Source organism: Mastigoproctus giganteus, chromosome 8 (assembly GCF_048544385.1).
Source record: "Mastigoproctus giganteus isolate SK-2022 chromosome 8, ASM4854438v1, whole genome shotgun sequence".
NCBI classification, from domain to species: Eukaryota; Metazoa; Arthropoda; class Arachnida; order Uropygi; family Thelyphonidae; genus Mastigoproctus; species Mastigoproctus giganteus.
In genome coordinates, this window is record NC_143582.1 from 204,566,704 (window position 1) to 204,592,011 (window position 25,308).

The 25,308-nt window shown below is 35.0% G+C and overlaps 1 protein-coding gene across 11 annotated transcripts in view; it reads right to left on the reverse strand.

The window, feature by feature from the left end:
• LOC150082215 (transcription factor Sp9-like) overlaps window positions 1-25,308 on the reverse strand; it is a 257,291-nt gene that overhangs the window by 46,052 nt on the left and 185,931 nt on the right. For 5 of the 11 annotated variants that reach the window (XM_090379180.1, XM_090379183.1, XM_090379182.1 and 2 more), the window contains exon 2: window positions 16,958-17,059. The exons of 4 other annotated variants lie outside the window; for them this stretch is intronic. The gene's annotated coding sequence lies outside the window, so the exon portion shown is untranslated. The remainder of the gene's footprint in view (window positions 1-16,957; window positions 17,060-25,308) is intronic. 2 more of the 11 variants (XM_090379187.1, XM_090379184.1) reach the window with 1 other exon arrangement.

Genomic DNA, 25,308 nt, shown 5'->3' on the forward strand with positions numbered 1-25,308 from the left:
TAAAAATGGTTGTGGTTATAATCATTATGCAAGAACAGATTTAAAAAAAAAATTCTAAGCGGCTCTGTTATCCCAAATGGTGGATTAAACTTTGAAAATCAATGAACTTAATTCATCCTTGATAAAATACAAGTATATAAATCTTATACCAATATACTCTAGACATATACGTATGTAAAAGAGGATTGTAAGGGTAAACAGGACTGTAATGGTAAAACAGAAAGGACATATGTCCAGCTATCAATAGGAAGGTAGAAGTACATTACAATGCATCAGTGACCGACAGATATGGTCTTCTTAAGTGGGCAGTTTCTAAAACGGGGACATTTTAAATGAGTTAAAAAGTATTAAATTTGTGGGACATTCTTTGGAATCCAATACTTTGGACTTCTTTTAGCGAGAAAACATCCTAAGAGGTTTCCTCTTAGAATGTAACCGTAATGCTAATGTACTTACAGATTATAATTACTTTTTATCGCTCCCCGATCGGATATCGTATTCCTGGACATACGCACCATGAATTCGCTATTGGATTGAGATCCGATGATTATGGTTTGGGGGTGAGTATGACAAATATTCATATTGCTCGAACTGTTTGAGAACACATCCAGTGTAAAATATTCACTAATACTCTTCATATAAAATTGTAGATATTAACACATGAAGAGGGCGATGTTCGGTAAGTTGGAATGGTAAAGATGACATGATCTTGTGTTTTTCTGAAATTGGTAATTGTTTAGAGCTTCAGAAGCATTGTACACCTTTAGGATGGTGGCTTTTCATCTCAAAAGTGGAAGGCCGATCTCAACGGCGGAAAAAGCGAAAAATTGCATTCATATAGTCACCAAACAGCTTTTTGCACCAACAATTAACCCCACAACGAATTAGTTCCGTTATATCTTTCTTTCTGTCTTTGCAATCAGGACACTGCATACACAATTATACCTAAGTCATTTCCTTTCACCTAGAAATGTCTGGGCAAAATTTAATAAATTTAAAGCTGATTTTGGATTTACTTTACGGGCTAACTCTGAATTTACTTTATGGGCTTTTTCACTGTGGATGAGTTAGCCCGTCTCAGGCGTGGACAGCAAGGTTCCTTAGAGTATTTAGAATGAGATGAGTGAATCTTTCTCTAACTTTCGATGCATTTAGGGGCTGCTTTTTTCTGACCACCAGTGGGAAATATTTTCGTCCTAGAAATTGAAAAAAAAGCTCTCCATATCTTTAAATATAAAGTATTTTTAAAATTTAATTCCAACTGGTGGGATCTGAAGAATCTGGGAGTCTATAGAAAGCCACTTTCTGACAAAAATCAAAAGATTCAACTGGAGCGGTGCCACCAACGCAAGACTGGACTTGAAAAAAGTTCAAGTGATCTTACGAATCTCGATTTACCTTTTTTGCGTAGGGTGAAAGTGGGGCATGAACCTCATCAAACCACGTATCCACACTGTCTCGTATATAACACTCAAGTGGGTAGAGGTGAACATACCCCATACCATATCCTTCATGGTATGGGATATATTCTGTTGACATGGGCTGGGTCTGCTTATATCGGTAGAAGGTCGTATCACCTCCACCAAATATCTTTCTGAAATATCGGACGAATTTCACTCTGCAATGCTTCATTTTCACCCGGACTGCGATGGATTCTTTCAAGACGACAACGCAACTATCCACAGTGCAAAAATTCCATCTGAATAGTTAGAGAAACATTCTCATGATTTCCAACCTTGGCTGTGTAATTCTTCAAATCTGACTCAGTACAATTGAGAATGTCTGGCATATGTTGGAAAGGGGAGTTCGACTTTGAAATTCGCTACTGGCCACAATTCAGTAGCTGACAAATATCCTGATGGAAGAATGATCAAATCTTGAGTTACACTCTCTCAGACACCTAGTGGAGTCCATGCCATAAGTATAAGGGCTGTAATTTGGGAAAAAGGTGGCCCTACTAGATACTGAATTAAGGTTATTTTTTTGGCCAATGAGTAGAAGAAGAACTTTTAAACTAAGAGCTAACTTATATTAATATAACCATTCTTTCTATCAGAAATTTAGAGCTGAAATGAGCATGCGCAGTTTTGACACAGCAGATAATTGCATTACATCATCTTTTCCATATAAGTGGAAATGTCTTTTGAAAAACTAGGCCTATTTCATATTCATCTTGTATGAACACGAAATTAATTTTATAATTAAATACAATATCGACATTTAATTGTTTTTTTTCATATATGAAATAAAAAGAAAAAAATAACTAACTTATCTGCTAAACATAAATGAATTTCTAAAAGTACAATGATATAACCGAGCCTACAATTTCAACACTTCTGTGGTAGTAACTTGTATAACAGTGTTTATCACTCTACTTTTACTCAGCCATTTTGGCATAATTTATGAGGATAAATTGTAAGCAGTCACGATTTTGGACCTAATACATATCAACTATGAAATTTCATGGGGATAAAAACTCTTGGCCAACCTCTTTTCATAAGTTTCCAGCGAATTCTAGAACCCACAACGGACATTGCAGTACTGAATATCTAACAGTTATCTGAGTTGAATTTAAATCTAGCAGAGCGCGTAACAGACATTTCCCCTTACTGGTTTCCACCCCTCTCCCTCCTCCTTTTACAGATATGATAACAAATGACAGATGGAGTTAATCCGAACAAACAAAAGTTTGAGGTAAAAACCTTAATAAATGATATTAAACGAACACACTCCGTACCCCATATCATTATATACACACATCTACCATAAATAAAGATTTGAAGGCGTCAAATGGCATAAAATCATGCCCAAGGAGCATGTAATCTGCGGGTTTAGCCAGATAAGAGTAATGAATACGAAGGTTACAAAGGGGCCGACTGTTAGGTACAACACGTATAAATCAGTGGGGGAGACTTTTAATCAATCGTGCCAAGACACTACACTTTGGTCACGCTTTGGCCATTCCCGCTTGTTTAGAGACCAAGAGGGGGAGGGAGGGAGTACAGGGGGTAAGCATACGAAGCCACTGCTCGAGATAGTGACGTTTTTGTTTTGTGGAATGACAAGTTCTGCTTCCATCAGTTCATCTCTCTCAGATTCGGGATCTTTTTCTCTTTTTTAGGGGGAAGAAACGACATACGCTACCCCCTAAAATCCTCCAATGTCACGGCAGATGTTTGATACGTCGAATTAGCAATGTCCCCGTTAAATCACTTCTCTATTTACGTTAACTTATTCATGCGGGTAAATGTCCTTTATAGAGAAAGACAACAGTTTCTTAATCACGAGGATTTGTTTGTCAGTGAATAGTGATGTTGATTCAGATATCTTTATCACAGTTTATATTTCCTTGTCTTTCAAATGTCTTACGCATTATTGTCTAAGATAAAGATCTTCAAATGAAAGTTCCTCCTACGGCTCTGGTTCGCAAAAATAATTTTTCTTTCCATTGTGCCTTTCTTTTGTAATTCAAGATAAATAAAGCAATTTTGAACAGCTCTTAAAGTACAATCCCATACAATCTTCACTATAAAATGTAGTCTCTTTTTGGGGTTAGGCATTTGAAATCTATGGAGATTTGCTTACTTTTAAGTAGGATTTTTTTTTATGAAACCCCCAAAGCCTTTAACTCGCACCTTGTGCGAGTTAAAGGCTAAGAAGAAAGAGAAAGAAGGTACTTGTTGACATATTAGAATTGAATTTCCATAAATTGTAATTTTCGGAAAATACCTGTGAAGCAAGATGATTTCCAGAAAACAGAAGTTGAAGGGATAAATGAGGAAGGAAAAAAGTTGGTTCTTCTGAGTTTGAAGTTGGACAGTAAATGGATGTTAACTGGTTGCCGCACGGTTATGGACTGGTTTGGAAGAGACACAGGGAATTACAGAAGCTAATTCAGAACAGTGCCTATGGAAGTATCTAAAGAAAAGGCATGAGGTAGAAACAGAAGATATATGAGACAGACAGTGGAGAGACTTCGTAAGAGATGGGTCATTAATTAACCTGATTGCCCTATTTTAAATGGCGTCTAGAAGCTTCAGAGAGTTTTGGGAGCACCAACTCAGATGGAACAATATTCAATGGTAGGGCGTATTAGTGATTTATACAGAGTGGCTAGCTGTTTAGAAGAAAAGTAACGCCGAGAGCGAAAAATAAAACGCACTTTGTTAGGTGCAGAGGAAACAGTATTTATGATGTACTTATACCAAGAGAGATTATGAGTCAAGGTAATCCCTAATAGAGTCATGTAATTTTGTATAGAAATCTGAGTGTCGTCGAAGATAAGCATAGAAGTTGCATTTTGCATTGAGTTTTAGAAGGATTGAAATTAACTAAGTTGTCTTTGCCCCACTGGAGAATTACCTGGAAATCAGCATTTAAGAAATTGGTTGTGGTTATTTGAGAAGTTGGCGCTGTTTGTGCAGGACATAGTTTCTCAAACTGGAAGTTTGAATGCAGTGTGCTATCATCAGCAAAACTAGAATTTCCAGTCAGTGGAAGAAGGTCATTAATATATATAAGAAGAAAGGAATAGAAGAAAAAATTGAACCTTGAGGACACCAGAATTAATGGAAAAGTTTGAAGACAGAGAGCCATCTACCATCATCCCAGCGCGCGGTCAGAGAGAAAACTGGATACCCAATTGCAAAAAACGGTCGGCATTCCATAAAGTTGAAGTTTATTTAGAGGACCTTCATATCAAAGACGATCAAAATTATGAAGATTCTGAAGATTGTGCATATAAAGTTATGAAGATTCTGCGTAGCTTTGTAGAAAGACAGATAGGGCAGCGAAGGTGACGCTTGTATCGGTACAGACTATGTAAAAGACCTATAATCAATCACGACGGACCGGAAAAAAACTTTAACAACAAACATAAGGCTGGCCTGAAGGTACTATTTGTTTGAAAAGACGTATTAGAAAGCCACAGCGAGATTTGCTATTACAGGAATGAGCTAATATAATTAAGGATAACTATGCATACACTACAGAATCGATGCGAAGAGGGTGTTTGCCATTTTTATTGCCGCTAAAGCAAGATCAAGTTGGTATCAGCTGCATTTTCTGGTTATGTCGGTACGATAGTTCGGATGGAATCAATCATTGTAAACAACATAAAATCATTAAATAATTAGAAATAGTAAACATCTAAATTATATGCTGAGTAACGACATTTTTACTATCTCGGATTCGTTAAAAGAAGTCTGCTTAGCCAGAGTGTATTTTTTTTTTCGAAAATTGTCTCAGTTATATGAATTGAATCATTCGCTATTATCTAAATGTCTCTATAGAGTTTTTACTGTCAATAGATGCACAGCAAGACCAAGGTCATCTTCGAATTCTGTCAAGATAAGAGGAATTTTTATGGCCTTTTTCACAGCGAGGCTGAAAAATTTCACGGTTCCCTACCTCCGCGGAAATTTGAGTTTTTCAGCCGACCATAAAATACATCAATTTACATATACAACACTAAAACCTCATAGCCTTATTCATTTTGGCGTAAAAAACAAAACGATTGATAAGAAATCAATATTAGAAACCCAAGAGGGCGATATAATAATTACTAAAAATAATAATTATTATATTATTATTTTTTTTATGTAAGCGGATAACGTAACCGATTCACGACTCAGCGCTTGAGTTTAAAGTCTGCTCGGAATAAGCTCTCAGTTTAATTTGTTTTTAATTTTTTTAGTCCGTTTAATTTAGGGGCCAAATCCGTGCTGTAAGGAATGGCTTCTGATTTATTAGAGGTTTCCGGTGTCTTTATCGTCAAAGTTGGAATATACGGTCGTGCATTGTCATGCAATATGATAATTTAGTTTGACAGTTTCCTAGACCATTCTTTGAGAATTACCTAATGCACGTATTGTATAGCAGCTTACTGTAATATTGAAAATTAATTGTTAAAGGTTTTGTAGACAGACACAGTAACACGGTGACCTCTGGTCTAATGCTGACATCTTTGGCAGCCATCTTGTGCATGCCTATTTGAACAGAAGGTAGCCATGAACAATTCACGGGATTCCTTCACAAAACTGTACAGATAACTTGCACAGAATGTCAGTGGATTTCGAATTCTCTTTACAAGAAATTTGATAATACAGCGTTGTTCCGTACTCGGGATGATTGTACTTTCTACAGGAAATTTTACACTTTTCAGATATAATTAGTAATAAGGTAAGCGGACAGACATATTTGATCTGATTAGCCTTCTAATCTTGATTTATGAGGACAGTTCTGAACTGATTCGATTTGGTATCAATTATTAGAATAACATTCTGGGAGATTTTAAATCAGATGACACAAAATTCATTATGAAAAGCTCAAATGGAGACAGAAGGTTCATCATGTTGAAACTTCATTTTTGGATTAAAAAAATTCACTTCCCTCCCACAAAAAAAAAATAAGACTGCCTACCGATTAATCAACGAGTTCAAGCGATGTCAACTTGTAAAAGAGGACAGGAAAAGTTAATACAGATTTTAACGGATGACGTCCTTTAAATCATTGATTTGCGTATCAGCAGAATAGTCTTGTTTTACCTTTGAGGGACATTCTTCACTTCCTCCCGTCAATATAGTGGTTTTGCCACTTGTCACTCGTTTGGAGAGATCTGGGTTCAGGTATGGTTGATTTTGAAAGATTATTCACTTGCCTGTTAATAGAAATTTGTAGAACTTGAAACAACGATCAGAATACAAGTACATGCATCTCTCCAATTACGCGACTTCAAAATATGCGTTTTTATGTATATGCGAAAGAAGGAGAAGCGATCTATGGTGTACATATTAAAATAAAAACGTCTGGAACTGCACAAATATTTTTGGAACTACAGATTTGCGTAGAACTGTATTTTAAAAGGCCCTGTTTGTGCTGCATCCTTTATATCAAATCATAGAACCGCGACGTAAACAAGCCTGATTTCCGAAATACGCATATTCGCTTAACACAACGCTTAATCGCCTTAACTATCCATACCAATGCATCCCCGTATGACTTAGGAGCCGGGCTCCTACATCGTTTCACCATGAAAGTGATCTGCTTAAGCTTAACTATATTTATAATTATATTTAAAATATATATTCTAAAATTTTATCTTCATTATATTAATAAAATTTCCAGATTTACTATAAATTTTAAAAATATTTTAATCTTAATTATAATTACAAGATATTTGGTAATTCGAATAATTTTCTGTTTATTTTATGGATAAAAATTAATAATTATATTAAATATTTTTCTAGTATTTTCTAATATTAGCAGCGACCTCTGTTGCAAAACTGAAAAACCAGGAACAAATTCATTCAGGCTGAAGTTTACATATTCTATCAGAATATTTGACTTTAAATAAAAGAAGTAATAACTAAATTATTAAATATAAAATATGGAATTTAAAATATTATCTAAATTAGATTTTTAAAAAGTCAGATTTATGCCAAATTTTTAAAATATTTTAGCCTTCATTACGAGAACATATTTAGTAAGTAGAACAATTTTCTGTTTATTTCTTAATCATAGCAGCGACCTCTGCTGAAAAATTACAAAACCAGAAATTAAAATTCATTTCTTTTTAGGCGGAAGTTAACATATTAATAGAATATTTCACAGAATATTGAATTTAAAATGTTATCTTCATCAGATTTTTAAAAAGTTAGATTTATGCTTAATTTTAAAAATATTTTAGCCTTGATTATAATCACGAGAACACATTTAGTAAGTGGAATGATTTTCTGTTTATTTTATAGAAAATATTAACAATTATAATAAATATTTCTATTATATTCTAATCTTAGCAGCGACCTCTGCTGAAAAATTACAAAGCCAGAAACAAAATTCATTTCTTTTTAGGCAGAAGTTAACATATTAACAGAATATTTCACAGAATATTGAATTTAAAATGTTATCTTCATTAGATTTTTAAAAAGTTAGATTTATGCTTAATTTTAAAAATATTTTAGCCTTGATTATAATCACGAGAACACATTTAGTAAGTGGAATGATTTTCTGTTTATTTTATAGAAAAAATTAATAATTATAGTAAATATTTATATTATTTTCTAATCTTAGCAGCAACCTCTGCTGCAAAATTAAGGAATAAAATTCATTTATTTTGGGCGGAAATTACCATATCCGGTCAGCACGTTTACCAAAAAAAAAAAAAAGTTACCGTATATTTTTTTATAATTTTTATTTTGATCACCTACAATGATTTAATTGATCAACCCTGCTGACCTTGTCTGCCTCGCTTAGCTGAATACTCGGAATTATATTCTGTCTTTTGTGTTCAGTATTTCTACACGTACACAGTACTTTGTATCAATACCAGTATACACAGAATAGGATATTTTGGTCCAGCCAAACATCTGTTATCACTTAAAATGGAATCTTGATGGTTTGCCATCAAGAAAAGTAGGAGAAAATGGAGAAGTTTTTGTATTTCGCAATTCACTTACACTTACATGGAAACTATTGCTTGATACTTGTTACATCATGAGCAACCCCTTTAGCTATTTTGTAAGCTTAAACATCTGGCCACGATATCGAACTCTTTCAGCCATTACTCATTCTCAATGGCTTAGGTGCAAGGAAAGAGCGATCGCAAAAGACAACCCAACCACCCCTCGCCCTCCAGTAAAATTATAGCTTTCTGTGTTCTGCAATGTAATTACAAGGAGCACCGTTTTTTTTTTTTCTTTTTTTTCCTTTTTCTTTCCTTCTTCGGTAGTATGAAATTGATTTTTAATCACGACCAAGTTTGCTCCTTGGTCTAAAAGTGAGGTCTGGACCTCTGTTAAATATTTGACCATTACGACTAAAAAAAAAAGAAAGAAAAAGGCAAACATTAAACAAAGGTATGAAGGCATTTAAAATTAAGTACAGACGTTGTCAGAATTGAATCGGAGAAGTTTCATTGTAACTATAAAGCGAATTAACCACACACGTGTACACACAGAGAGAAAGGCAGTCCCGAAAGAGGAAAGTGTCTTAAGTCTACGAAAAAAGTTTATTTAAAATATAATAACACCTGTAAAAATACGCTATTTTTTATTTAAAAATATCGAAAAAGAATATTGTCTCTTTTCTCTTGAAGTAAGAGAAAACAGTTTGAATCCAAAAAGAACGTTATTAAGCTCTTTTGAATTCAAAGAGATTACCGTTCATAGTTCAAATGTCTGTTTTTTCTCTATAATGATATTCTTTCTAGCACTCACTATTTTCTAACCGTCTCTCTGGGCCTATTTATGATGTCGACCCTGTTTGTTGAGTCAAACTTGTCTAGATTGAAATATAAGTGACCACGTGAAGCCTTCCTCTACAAGTCTCCATGGCTTCCAATCAAGATTAGCGTAAAGAATGAGTCTTCAGATTGGGACTTTGGATTCCACTGAGTCATCTAAATATCAAGCACTCAATATTTAGATATATACATTTATATATATACTATATTGCCAAAAGTGATCGGACACGTTCATGTTTCAAAGGATCTTTGTTTGATACAATATTTAATAATGTGTGGCCCATCTTTGCCATTAACTCTTTATACTCGTCTGTAGATACCGAGCCATTTCTGTTCCTCCTTCGACACGTCGATCAATTTAGCCAGTGTTTCCTGGCCCGAAGCACGTTACAGTTTATTCCAAAGGTGTTTATTGAAGTTAAAGTGGGAACTCTTTGCATGGTTATATCTTCAAACCAAGTCACCACATGGTGAATTGTCATGCTGGACAAGAAAATAACCCCGTACCGCTATCGCAGTGTGGGAAGTTGTTTCCTTGAAAAAGGAAAAACAAGTCCAAACAACAAGGACACAACTCCAGACAGTGAGAGCATCTCCGAGGTTGGGATAACACATTTTAATAAATATCATTCTTCAAGGATCCACCAAACCCAAACTCGTCCAGCAGATCGGAAAACTATCTAACGCGATTTCACTCCTTAACAGCCTTCCGATGCTTCAGTGACAAATCACGATGGGTTGTACACTCGATGCTATGCACTATGTTAGCTGCATTGTCAAGAGCAGATTGATTCATAATATGGCATCGTATTATGAATACCCTCTGGAAGTCGTCAAGCTCAACGCTTCGACCCATCTGCATTTCCCTGATCTGCTTATTTCAAGAGTGAAAACAGTTCCTCCTCATACCTATTCCTGGCACATGGTTGGCGAAAAAAGAAACGATCAGTCGCGCTTAGAATGGATCAATCAGTAGTAGCATTTAGTGTTTTTAAAAAATACAAAAAATACAATATTTAAAAAAAAAGCTTTTCAGCACCTAGTGGTCATTTTGTTTTAATAATAGGATTTTAGAGTCCTTAAGTTATATTTCATTACTTTATAACAGGATGCCCATGAAGTGTTCAGAAAAAAGCTGCAACGTCTAATGTTTTGTAAAATTATAAATTTCTAAAACTAAACTGAATATCATATTTAAAAATATATGGTACACATAGCATATAAATACATTTAAATTATTATATAAATTAGAGTTTGATATAAAAATAAATTTTAAATATTAATTTTAGGGCATCTTATTTAATATTTGTAAATTATGTAAAATTGTATTCTGAGGCCATTTTAGAATGGATAAATATTTTACGTAATGTTCCTAGAGCTCTAGTGATGAAATGAATTCAGAAATGCCAACCCAACTCCCGAAAAGTAGGAGGCGCTTCAGTCAGTCCATACTACTAGAAATCAAATTACACTGGCAATATACCCAAATTACAGCCATCGGATCGTATACTTTCAAATAGCATAATATCTAGGATTTTTCTCTATGTTTGGATTATCTCTTAGACATTCATGGGCCTTAGCCGAGTGCAAGGGAGCATAAGCACACGTGTTTTGAAACCGGGTTCAAGTCCTTGGCGTCTGAATACGGTGCTGTTTCTTGTATTCCTTCTCTCTTGTGAACTCCTCTGATCGTGTGATTGTCTCGGAATATAAATATAAAATTTATTTTATTTATTTATTAACTGACCATGTTTGCTTCAAGATACTGTCGCATACATTTCCCTCTTCAGAAATATTGAGTCAAAGGCCCAGCTTTCTAGATTTTTCTATCAAATTTACAAAGCTCATCAGAAAGGGAAGATAATAGCCTCAGTATATGGATATGAGGTACGTTGGATTGAAGCCCTATGTTCGGATTTTCAAACTTGAGCATAATATTTAAAAGAAACTACAAAATTTATTTATTCAACTCAAAAGAGAGAAACACGAACAGGATTTTTTTCGTGGATTGGGATAACAATCTAGAGTTATCAGCTTGCTTGACCTCTTTAAGACTGCTTTCACCAGAAATCCGTTTTCCTTGGGGAAGTCACTAATTTGTTTTCTTTCAAAATATCTTCTGAATCATAAACTGGATTTGGAAAAGTCAGTGACCACTTGTGACACTTTTCGACTTGGTAATTCTGAAAAGTGCTCATATGGCTTTCCTCACCACTTCTAATCTCTTCTTTTGAGTATCGGACGTTGCCTAACTGACTTTGGCCTACCAGTCAAGTTAAATTTACCCAAACAGCTAAATTGTACATACATGCTTCAAATCTTTTATACTTCAGTAGCATGCATTAAAATTGTTTAAATATATCTTTCCTTTAGATAGAAGTAAATTTCCATCAAATATTCATCCTCTTACACAGGAAGACATGCAGATCCCTTTGCAGCTCTCAAATTAACAAGATGACAAGGAGTATCACAGTTAATATAATCAGAGTCCTCCCCAAACTGGGTAGAAAAATCAAGGAGTAAAAATCAATTTTTATGGGCTTTTTTCGCAATGTGGCCGAGTTAGTCAGTCTCAGACGAGAATAGCATGGTTGGTTTTTATCCCGAAAACTGGAGTTTTTCGTCCAGCAAACAACAAATCGATTACAGAACACGCAATTTACAGTCATATTATAATCGATCAATACCAAAGTTGCTGATGCCCCTAAAACCTTACAACAATCAACAACAAGGACAGCCTGTTACCATCAAGTGTCCAATCTCCTCTTTTAATACCTTTGCCATTCCAATTTTAGGCGTACCATAACAGCGGCATTATCAACACTACGTGCAGAACAGTGTTTATAAGGGAACATCGATACATCCTCTTTCCACGTCTGTGCAATTTCATTTACAATTGCCTGCTGTGTTTGTCCTTCCATCATCGTATTTGTGTGCTATCACTATTGGGAAAAATATTTCTGAACAACGTACCTGCATGATTAGCACAACTCAGAGGAAGATTATGTTCTATTATTAACGATGCGAATCGTTATGAAATATCGTTCCATACCCACGTTTAAGAAATATCCTCATCGCCAGCATGAAATTCTACATCTATTTTGCATTTCTTTCTATGCACTGCACGTTTTCCTGACGCTTATTTGTTTGTCTATACAGTACACAAAAACAAACGTATTACCATTTTCAGCTCTTACAGCACACAAAAAACCTTCAGTATAGTCTTTTGTAATTTTGTGTCATGTTTCGTAGGATACTGGGTAACACAGTTGGTAGAATCGTCATCCACCCCACACAGGGTGGAAAACACCTGAGTTCGAGTTCCGTCGATGAGGGGGGGAATTTTTATGGACCTCCTTCACAATATGGCTGAGTTTAGTCGATCTTAGGGGAGAGTATCATGGTTTTTATTGGGGAAAGCTGGTTTTTCATCCAGAAAATCGACCACAGAACACACGCAATTTACAGACAGTGTACACGGAGCAACATGGCCTTAGTTGCTGATGCTCCAAAAACTCGACTCAACTTCACAGAATTAAAAAATATATATAATTTTTTTAAGAAAAGAAAAAGTTGGAAAAACTATTATTGAAAAACGATACTGTTTGAGAGGTTTGGTGCTTTTCCCCTTTTTATGTTCTTAAATTCTTAATTATTATAGTAGCATTAATAGGTTAATTAAAGATCGATGAAATTTTATTGATTATGGAAATATATTCAAGGTATTAAATAATACTAATTACTTGAGTGTTTTCCTGTATATTTAATGATTATATTGATTATCTAATAATGTATAACATATTAAAAGGAGAGGGTTCCATGTAATGTAATCACTCATTAATTTGTTTACTATCTAAGGCAACAAGTTTTCAAAAATAGTTCCAGTCAACCACGTTGTACAATGAGTTAGGAAATAAAATGAAATCACGTGACTTTACCAAAATCAATGTTCGGATGTACTCTACATGAAAGAGAAAGCCAATTCGAAGAAGCCCTCAATGATTGTTAATGATGTTTGATTTTAAAAATAATAAATCATTAGTGAAACCTCGGAAACTAGAAAAGACACCATCCAAGAAACGCATAATGTAATGATAGCTACTTTGTATACACCACTCCAGCTTATTAGTGGTTTTGTGTGCATTATTATTATCGACTAAACCCAGGAGGACTTAACACACTTGGAAAAACAGTACGCCGCGACGGATTATTGTGCAATACTGAACAAGAGTGTTTTCAGAGTCTTGCATCTTAGGCAGGCTGAAATACCAGAAAAAAACTTCCTCCTGTTGAGATTTGATAACTATAGCATCGATTTAAGAAGAATTTGTCTGCTCCTCGAACTGATTTGAACCAAGACCTTTACAAAGGAAAAACGTGGTAAGCTCAATATACTGATACCAATGAATCTTCTGTCATAGAAGATTCATTATTGAAGAGGTATGTTTCCATCAGTGGCCAGTTCGGATCACTAGTGGAATCATACTTGTTACCTGTTGTTCAATCTAAATTAAGTGGACTATTCTGTTTCACGGGATTGGAGGAATATACGCTACTATACTCACTGGTCAAAAACTTAGAAACTCTTTGCAATTGGCATCAATAAATAATTAAACGTACGATATGCAAATATAAGTTGTCACATGGTATGATTGAAGAGGTATGTTTCCATCAGTGACCAGTTCGGATCACTGGTGGAATCATACTTGTTACCTGTTGTTCAATCTAAATTAAGTGGACTATTCTGTTTCACGGGATTGGAGGAATATACGCTACAATACTCACTGATCAAAAACTTAGAAACTATTTGCAATTGGCATCAATAAATAATTAAATGTACGATATGCAAATATAAGTTGTCACATGGTATGATCACGAGTTCTTTGGTATCAGATAAATACTATACTTTACTGGGGTTGGTTGGTTGTTTAAGGACTTTATGGCGCATTGGCATCTAAGGCTATAATGCGCCAAGTCAAGTTTACAAGGGCTTCTTAGTCGGGCCAATTACGGGAGGATACGTGATCCATCCGATTTTCAGAAAGGTGGTGTTATTGGAGTACGTTTAGTACGAGTCACAGTTGAGAAAAAGAAAATCACTGGTGTGTGCCGAAAGCAACCATCGCAAGAGTATACAGAGAGTGGAAAACAAAAGGAGAATGCAGCAGAAAGTCGAAAATAGAATAGAAGGTCCAGTGTGCAGCAAATGGCTGAAATTTTCAGATTAGGCAAAGAAAGACCCATTTACAACCGAAGTATGATGCTGGATTTGAAGCATCTGGGATTTGGTAACAGTATGCCTGTACGAGAACAACCTCTATCCGTTAAAAATCGGAAGATTCGAATCGAGTGGTTCTGCAACGCCAAGATTGGACTGTGAAACAATGAAGAAAAAGTCAAGTGGTCGGATGAGTCTCGATTTACACTTTATTCCACCAATGATAGGAAGAAAGAGTGGCGTGAACCTCATGAAGCCACGCAACCAGACTGTCTCATATCCACCATTCAAGTGGCTGGAGGTGGTATCAAGTATGGGACAGACCTGCTTCTACTGTTAGAAGGTCGTGTTACCACCAGTGAATATCTTTCTGTTGTGTCAGGCCAGCTTCACCCTACAATACTTCATGTTTATTCGGATTGCAATGGATTCTTTCAAGACAACTCAACAATTCACCGTGCAAAAAATTGTATGTGAATGATTGGAGAAACATTCTCAAGATTTCCAATATCTATCCTTGCTGCCTAATTCTCCAGATCTGAATCCAATTGAGAATGTCTCGGATAGGATGAAAAAGGCAGTTCGGCTTTGTAGTTCTCTACCACCACAATGCAGCAGCTGACAAATATCCTTGTGGAAGAATGGCGAAATCTTGAGGTAGACTCCATTAGACACCTAGTGGAATCCAAGTCAGAACGCGCAAGGGCTGTAATTCGGTAAAAAAAGTTACATCTACTATATTGAATAAAGAGATTTCTTAATTTTTTGCCAGTAAGTGTTGTTTCTTTGCATAAATTGTCCTTGTTGATTTCTGCTGTAAACAGTCTTCAATGGAACAATCTGGCAGAGGTAAATTCCTCTCAACTGTTGATCCACTGTGTAGCCTATAGAGACTTGTAATTTTACGAATATATTGATGGTCCTGTGATGAAGTAATCCCGAACTTGATCCATTGGTCTCTGGAGACTATGTAGTCTTAATGACGTTTACTATTTTGTAAACGTTTATAAGTGGCTGTCACAATTTCTGAATTTATCGAGAAATTGGTTCATGGGTTTCAAAATTCGAATACTAAAAATGCACATAATTGGCATGAAGAAATCTTTCTATGTAAAAGAATGGACAGATTGTATTTGAACTGCAATAAACGTAAATTTCTCTATACAGTATTGTATGGAGTGGTCACAATTTTCTAAGAATAATGGATGGTAAATTGAGGATTGGGAGGTTTGACCAAAATAAATAAATAAAATTGGTCTTTTATTTCTATAGGTTGTAACTTTCAGGAAATACAGAATTTTTTTAGAAGAAAAAGTATAAAAGATATCGAATAGAGAGTACCCATGAAACTAGCTGTATACAAAGCATGCTGCAGAAGCTGGATGTCTGTGTGTTAGAGGGATTAGATTAAAGTGATGATGTAGATGGGATATGCCAAGAAAAGATTAGGGGTTGAGATTTCAAATCGAGAAATCTATACAGAATTTAAAAGATGTAAACAAAGATAGAATCCTATATTAATAAATGTCAGTGGTTTACAATAGTCCATTCTGGACTATTTTGTTTTTAGTTTTTCTCTTTTTTTAAGATTAAACAGAAGGATCGCTGCAGCATTCGGTTCCAACATTAGTAAGACCAAATGATGCAAGGAAGTGGACTTTTTCTGCATGGAGGGAATTAAAGAACTAAAGTTTAAAGAAACAGAATTTTCTATTAGGTACTATTGAAGTCCATGTAAAAATAAACGTATTTTATTCCCTCCTTAAAACATTTGTCATTCTAGAAACGTCAGTTTAATCAAAAAAAGAAAAAAAGAAAAAAAAGTACCTGAGCCATTTCGATAATAACCGGAGAATGTAATTATTACTGTGTCGGAAAATTGAGGCGAATTCAAGTGTGCTTAAAAAGAAGTGCAAATACTCTAGGCTATATGATATCTCTAGAACAAAAGAATCAGAAGGAGTGTATCCTAAAGAAGTAGTTAAAAGAACAAAATAAAAATAAATACAGCAAAGCCTGACAAATTCCTTTGTTCAGGAACATCATTAGACAGGTCAGAGTCTGAAGTCTCACGTCAACTGTCTTCAAAGAAGACCCCCATTTCAGTCGGCACACTCAACTTGACTAATTAGAGTAAGATATTGTTCTTTGATTGCGAGATTTTTTTAAATAGGAGTAGCAACATTTCGTATCATAGAAGCATTCGTACATTGTCTTGGATGCAGACCAATCCATCAGCTTCCAGTTGAAAAAAGCACCGCCGCCAACCTTTTCATCAGCCACGTTAATGAATAAATATTAATTCGAATCTTTACTGTACATCCTATTGAAACTGTCGATGTAAAAGTGTATTTAGAGATGGACAGTGTACATGATTGGTATAAGCTTAAAGTGCACCTGAATCAAAAGGCATTGTAAAGTGTGTACACATTTACCCACCAACCCACACATCCACGAACTAAGAGGTAGCTACGAAGAAATAAGAAAATTCCACTCACCAATCTTGCTTACTTTCTATGGGGGTAGGAAACGATCAGCTACACGTATGGAACCTTCTGTTTGTCACTTTTTTTCTCAGGATAGAAGCGTTCTCGTAGTCACTGTGGGTCAATGTTATATTAATGTTGTACAAACAGCCATGGTTCAGCTGTACACGTTTAAAATAACAACAAAATATTTTAATTTAAACTTTTTTTTTTTGCCTTTTAATTTTGCCCGGCTCAAGAAAAATGAAAATCTTAAGAAATTACAATGGAGTAAGAAGTTTTCCTGTAAACCATTTATCTCACCATAACGCGACAAAGAATTTTAGTAATCCATTTACAAATATCGAAGATTTGTGCATATATATAAATATACTACACAAATCTTCCCAACTACATATTTTTCCAGCTCTAAAATGTATCGTGTTATGGTGGAAAGAAAAATAGTTGGTTTTAAGAACACACTTACATGTAACTTCTTAAGTCAACCTTCCTTACCAATCCTTTAAAAAAAAAAAAATAAATACTATAAGCATTGGAACAAGGTATGCCATGCATTATACCATTGCAAAAGTTAATAAATATCACTGATTATCATATGCAATACTTAAATCTATATATATAACGGTAGGTTTATTAAATATATTCATTAACTTGAAGCCTAAGGTGGATGTATTTAACTTCAATCATTTTGGAGACTGTTTCTCCAACGGAAAACAATCTCAGTGGACTAATCTCCCAGAAATATAATTTATACCTTTGATAAATACCTTTAAAAGTGTTAGCCCTTGCTACTGAGCCTTGGTATAATAATTTAGGACCCTCTAAATTCTATGGGGGGGAGGTTCTGATTGTCTATTTAAATCTGTCACTGAAACGCATTGCTCTGGAACTAACCATGTTATAAGAAACAACGGAGAAAAATTTGAATATGAAAATTGTACCTTAAAAACACCTTTTAATAAATTAATATTTATTAACTAAGTGTTAATTATGGTACATTGTTCTTTGCCAACTAGTGTAGTTGGGGCTTTTCAGTAATTTTTAATAAAAATTACGAAGAATGTATTTTGCGATCGTTCTTTCTCGTCGTCCATTTGAAATTAGACCATCTAACAGAACACCTCATAAGGAAAAAGTCAAAGGTAGTAAAAAAAAAACTACTTAAGATACTCATGTATATGGAACAGAAGAATTAACTACGTACACCGTACAGGGGCAGATTGCAATGTTTACCGGGGCATTTTTTATGACACAATAAGGTGGGGCACACTCCTTCGACCGCTATTCCAATTTCTACCATACTCGTAATAAAGTTCGAGATAATTTCTTAAGCTTGTACGTTCATGTGGCCAGGTTTCTTCAATGAAAGGTCGCAACAGGAAACCACTCCCTAAACACATTGTTTAAGAAGTTGATGACGTCACTTGCTATTATGATGACTATACCAAGAAACATGGCACCAAACAGTATTCAGTGGATACTTTACATAGTACTTTGACTCCTGTTGCATGCGCTATTGTAGATATATCAAATAAAAGTAGCTCGTCTATACTAATAACTGTTCAAATGTTGGCATGATTCTCTTTAGTTGAGATCTACATAACACATCATTGGTTTCCGTTGAAGTTTATGAATGTCTCTTTGTTCTTCAGTGCAAGTTGGTTACTCTACTGGAGGTCATTATTGATTGTTTACTGGAATCGTGCTCACATTTAGAACTATGGCAACGTATTGATTCCACTGCGAAATATGTTTAACTAGTGGTAGTTATACTCATCCATTCATTCTTACTTTTGCAACCAAATTGTCTTAATTTAATGTATGGAGGGGATGGTATGACGGCGACCATTTCAGAGCAATTGTATTTCTCCTGAGAATAACATCCATTTATCTAAGTGGAGTATAATATCAAAAAAACACGATATGATGGTCAACGTTGGAGTGACAACAAAACAAAATCGTATGTACACTGCTACACCAGCAAATCTTAATTTATAGTAAGGTTTGTTAGAGAAATAAAATTGTCTTAACAATTTTAAATGCAATTGGATTTATTTTTTTAAAAACACACAAAAAAGTATTTAAATAATAGCTCTTAAAAAAGGTTCATTAAGGTATTCAATGGATTTCCTATTAAAAAAATAACTTCTAGATTAATACAACCGTGAGCTGCAATCCTCCAGAGTCGTTAATCACATTCATAAAAGTCCTAATAATAATTTTCCAAAAGTGAGCAACTTCTCTGTACCAACGGGGGTCGGCGGTTACAAATTCTGTAAACGCTTCACTGATCTCGAGCATGGAGGGCACTTCTTCGAACGCAAATAAAAAATTCTGTTAGGAATCAATTTACCATGGTTTTCTTCCTTCCTTCCGGTATCCATAACAGTCACTGATGCATTTTGCCTTCACCCCCACAGAAACCGACAACGTTAACTTCCCTCCTTTGGGGACCGCTTCGCTAATATCTACACACATACACACTGACCTGTCGCTGCCACGTGCACCGGACCTTATGGTAGTGACACGGGATATCAGTTCAGGAGAAGTGATGATTGGATTATTTATGTATGTAACGTGCACGGAAGGATACCCTTTGAAGTATCATTCGCTATAAATTTTTGTTTTAATATTTGGAAACATTGACATTTTAAGAGAAACATTAATTTTATTAAGTGGATACTTATTTATAAAGAAATATTAATGGCATACCGGACAGATAAGGAGAAATTTATTTTGCATAACCATTTACACACCATAATTTAAAATCTCGTCTAATCATAATGAATTCGGAATTGGTGTTGTATTTCAACACCAAGATCGGTTCACAAAATTCTACGCCTTATGCTCTTTATTTGTAATAAATGTCATGAATGATATTTATTTGTAATATGATGCCACCATCCAAGCACCTGCTGTCTCCTTAGAAGGTTGCTGAGCACCCTATCATCGTACTTGACAACCGACAGAGATATTTGTAATAGGGTTGAAGCTTTTAAGCTCTTCTTTTATGAAATTGGACTTTTCGAACGCCATTTAAGAACTCTAATTCACATTCATAAGTGATTAAAAGATTTAAATGTCAATTTTATAAGTCAAGAGGACATCGTAACTCTGTTTCAGCATTTTTGAAAAGTTGGATAAATCAAAAACTGGCTTTAATTGTCTGTTTGCTTCAAAATCCAAGGACAGTTCTGTAACTTATCTTCAGTGTTTTATAGCCAAAATGTTTCGGCATTCAGAGGCTTAAATATTTAGTTAAACTGAACCCCATTAAAGAGGCTAAAATGTTCGCTAGCAATAAACTCTCGTGGGATTATTGACAATAAAACTGTCACTCCATGGTCAATAGGTAATCAATGTCAGGTAAGGATGATACTAAAGCTTTTGACGTACGGCAAACAGGCAATGGAACTTTCCAAACAACAGCTCAACAAAAGACGGTGTTGGATGTTGTTCATCAAAATAAGACATCGTAACTCAAAGCCCTACCTTTGATGACGTAATGTTCAACTTTTACGTGTTGAAGAGACAGTTTTATTGTCCCGGACTGCATAAGCCAATTATAGCTTGGACATTCGTCATATGGCAGATATAATCAACAACAGATGAGTATCTAATACTGAATTAAGAAAAGTATTAACGTGGTTGGAATAAATATTATCCTTGATCATCTTATATTTTGTTTCCTCCCGTGGTTTTTCAACCCAGGTATAGAAAGGCCTCATTAGTCCGCAGAAGGCAAAGACTGCTTGATATTTTCTCCTGTGAATTAAGTATTTTCATCCACAGAACACAATTTATAAACACAATACAGTGTACATTGATGACGTGAAGTTTATTCTACATAATAAAATCTAACTCTGGTTAATAATCATAAAATTTCAACTGTCGGAATGCCACCTTTTATAACAGTAGTTTGTTCACTCAGGGAGTAAATATTAGACTAGAAATTCGTCGGAAATTTTGAACGAAGGAAACCATTTCGCTAATTCTAGTGCAGGTCTCAACATGATAAATACTATAGTACTCCGTGTATACTCTGTAAAATTGAGTCTGTTCTGAGGTCGACTTTCTGTTTGCTGGATGAAAATCCTCATTTTCGGGAAGAAAAAACCATGCTACCCTCGCCTGAGACTAACTCATTCACATTGTGAAAATGGCCCATAAAAAAGGCTCTCACGTCACTGAAGGGACTCGAACCCCGGTCTTTTCCACCTGGTATGGGGAAGGACAGCGATTCTACCAACTGTACTACCCACAAGGGCTTCTTATAGTCGCATCTGTAATGATGGAATTAAGCAATATCGGTGATCCATTATAGAACTCTTATAATCACATCCTTTAACAACTTGTAAGAGATCTTTTCATCCAGCAGACCTCGAGATGCATCCGAAATTGTTTTGACTGTTTATCTGATCCAATTTCAGTTATACCGAAAAACCTAGCAATTCAAATTACTTCTAAAATTTGATAATTTAAGATATAAATAAATTTTGTTTGTATTTCGGGCCACATAGGGTCAGAGGAGTTTCAAAGATAGAAAGAATACAAGAACAGTACAATATTTAGCCGTCACGTGTGTTCGCGCTTAATTTGAATTAAATACAAATTTTTCAAGCATCATCACTCGGAAAACCTCAGCTTTCGTGTAGATGCGTAGCAAAAACTAAATGTTAAATATATAATAGGCAATTTTCAAAATAAATAATTCTAAACAATACTTATAGTAGTTAGATTTTTGTATTAGTTATTGATTAAAAGTTGGATGTTTTTTCCCCTTTTAATTCAGTGCAGTTTGTCCTCTGTATTTTTGAAAAGTTCGTTACTCACTCTTTTTAATTTTTCGTGGTCTACACTAATACCAATAATAATGACGCATTTTTAACCCACAATCAAAACGAATCAAAATTTATGAATAGACATTGAAAAATAGGAAGGTTTATGACAAAGACTTCCAATTTCTATGATTTAATCAAAATCCCTGAATAGACATTGAAAAATAGGAAGGTTTATGTCAAAGGCTTTCAATTTCAATGATCGAAATGAATCAAAATTTATGAATAGACATTGAAAAACAGGACGGTTTATATCAAAGGCTTATAACTTCGATAGTATTTGTATAATAATTGGAAGAGGGTGTGTAACAAATTAATGCGAATCTATCTGTTGAATTAAAACAAATAATCAATTTTAAATTAAAATATAATTTCCGTTCGACATAAATCGACCTTCTCTTTAGAGAAAAATCCATGGCAAAATCATAATCTTCCAAAGTGCGATCTGCAATTTTTGATTCCGATTTCGGAAATGGTCGACATCCGGGTATATTAGAATATAAACCGATTCCAAGCAACAGATTGTTATTAAACCAATAATTCAAAAGTAAAAATCTCTGGAGACCAAACTCAAGTGGAAATATCGAAGAGTATTCTGGACACCAAAAACCGTTTATAACTTAAACATATCTAAATTTTATTTTTGTTTTATTTATTGCGTCGATTATAAACTTAAAATAAAAAGCTAAAAACAAAAAAACGCTACAAAACAATACAGAAGTGTGGTAGACTCAGAAGACCTTGTCCTATTTCTCAACAAAGTATTGCCTTAGGTGTGATATGACAAAAGTGGGTTTAAAACAGAGTATGAACCGTAGGTGAAGTACAGAATCCATCAAATTCAAGCCCGTTAATCATCTTGTTCGTTTACAATCTCCAACCTATAAATGGAAAAGCAGCAGGCAGAAAATCGAGTCGAATTCGGAACTCACTAGGACTTGAATATCATCATACGGACTCGGTAGCGAAGTATTACGATCAAAACACACATACGACAATAGAAATGTTGTTTATTTTGTATTCAAGACATCGGCCGTCTAAAAACAATAAATACAACCTCCCAACTCAAAGCCGATAGATGGAATCAATAGAACAAAGCTATACAAGAAAGGATATACAGATGCCAATAGGGAAGTCTACGGACCTTTTCCAGGATACCCATTTCAAAAGAACATTTTTTTTCCCTGTGAGTGAAAAACTTCAAGAATTTTCCTGCTGTTTGCAAGTTAACTAAGAGGAGGAAATGTTCGTCACCTTGTCCGCACCACTGACATCCGATACCACACGACAAAACAGTACAGAGTCCCCTGGTGGTCAGAGTGAGGTGTTTTATGGATGTGCTGGTGAAGTATCCTATGGTCCGTTTGTCGGGAAGCCAGTGGGAAACCCGACACAGAAGCCCGACTTAGCCGTGCGCGCAAACCAGCTAACCCACGCATAAAGACTTCGCACCCCAGACGCACGGGGATACAAGAGCGCTTCTCTATCGCGACGTTTACCGCCGCCCGGGCTCCGCGCGCGCGTTGAACAAACTACACGCAGCTTTTTGGCTAAAGATCGTCACTTAACAATGTAGAAGTTGAGGGTCCTCTTAATCCTTGAAGTGGTAAGAAAACAGATCGGGCGCATTGTTTGTAAAACACTTGTTTGGGATGTAAGGAGATATACTTTAGATTTAGTAGATGGATAGAAACCATTTTGCTCATCCGGTTGAACAAAATCGTTTCTACCATCTTCGAAGAAAGGACTTACAAAGTTTGTTTCATTTTTATTAATCATTTAAATACATTCAAAGCGTTGCCATCGGTCAAAACAAATTGAGAAGTAATTATAAAAAAGACAATTCATTTGGAAGTGGGTTTATGAAAATAAAGATTATGTACAGCGTTGACATCTGTGTTTATCTAAATGTGTCAACTGAGTATGCGCTAAACATTCTTTTTTTTTTTGGATTCCCTCAAATAAACAAAACCCCCTGCGCATCAAAATTTCTAATAAACATAACATGTAAAGAACAACTGCCATCTTTGTCTTCTTGAAACGACAATCTTTTCCAATAATTTATATATTTTTACTGAATTTAAAAAACAATTATATTCCTTACCGTTAGAATATAAGGTGGTTACACAGTAAATATTTACTATTCACTTTATCAACGTACACAAAATGTATTTGCATAGGAATGCGTGCGCGTTGTTTGGAGCTACCAAAGAATATTTCCCAAACTTTGGTCAAGGGTGAACTGTTTAAAAAAAAACAATTTTTTTGTAAGAATTTTATTTTCTGACTTTAATATATTTTGGAAAAAGTAAAACACAAATTTGTTTTACTATATAATTGCAATCTTCGCTACAAGAATCTCGTGAGAGTTGAATTTGGTTTCACAAGCGGAACTGAAGTGTTTTTAGGTGAAAATCCGGGTTTCATAGTCAGAAACGAGTCTGCACACTGATGTGAATTGTAGAACTTGAATTTGGGATCTTTCCCACAAATCCTTAGTCTTGTCAGACGTTGGAAAAGAGTGAACCACAAAAGGATGAACTTATGCGAGTGTCAAATCGAGCGAAAGCGGGTTTTGTTGTTGTAGTGGGGTTTTAGGAGCATCAGCGACTAAGGCCATATTGCTCCATGTATATTGTCTGTAAGTTACGTGTGTTCTGTGGTCGATTTTCTGTTTGTTGAACGAAAAACCCGAGTTTCCAGGAGGAAAAACCATGCTACCTTCGCGGGAGACCGACTAACTCGGCCACGTTGTGAAAAGGCCCATATAAATTCCTCACGCCATCGACGAGACTGGAACTCAGATCTTTTCCACCCGATGTGGGGAGGACGGCGATTGTACCAACTCTGCTACTCACGAGGGCAACGAAAGCGAAGAAATACGGCGGTTCCCTTATACTTCCCCAAAATGACAATATGGTTGTTGTGGTTAAATTAGCCCACTGATTTACGTTCAGTAATTTTTTTTAAGCCCCAAAATCAATTACTGTAGCATCACAACCATCTTTCATATAATAAAAACCTACTTTTGGTATGATACGCCATGTTCTAAGCAAGCGGTTTTTGTAGGATGGCACCTACTTTCGTACCGCTAAAGACATTCAACTGGTTCAAGGAAACTTTTCAATTACAAAAGAGAATTTCCTTGACCCTTCGCCCTTAAGATTTTTTCTTGAATATTTCATCAACATAAAAAAAAAAACTTCTGTTTGAGATTAGAGCCATAAACCGACAGTTAAGTAAAAGAACCAATGAACACATTTCCCATCTTTATAAACTAATTTTTTACGAATATAATTATAAAAGAAAAACAAATCTTCTTCTAAATCTAAGGAAAATTTAAGACTATTTTAAAATCATTACAAGCAAAACCATAATGTTAGTTAGTTATTACAAAAATATTACGTAGACTTTAATAAGATGAATTTATAATTCATCTTAGAAAACAGTACAAGACAGTCTGTAGATGGAGGACTTGTCTACAGACCAATTTAATTTAATATGGATAAAATCTTTCATTAAAAT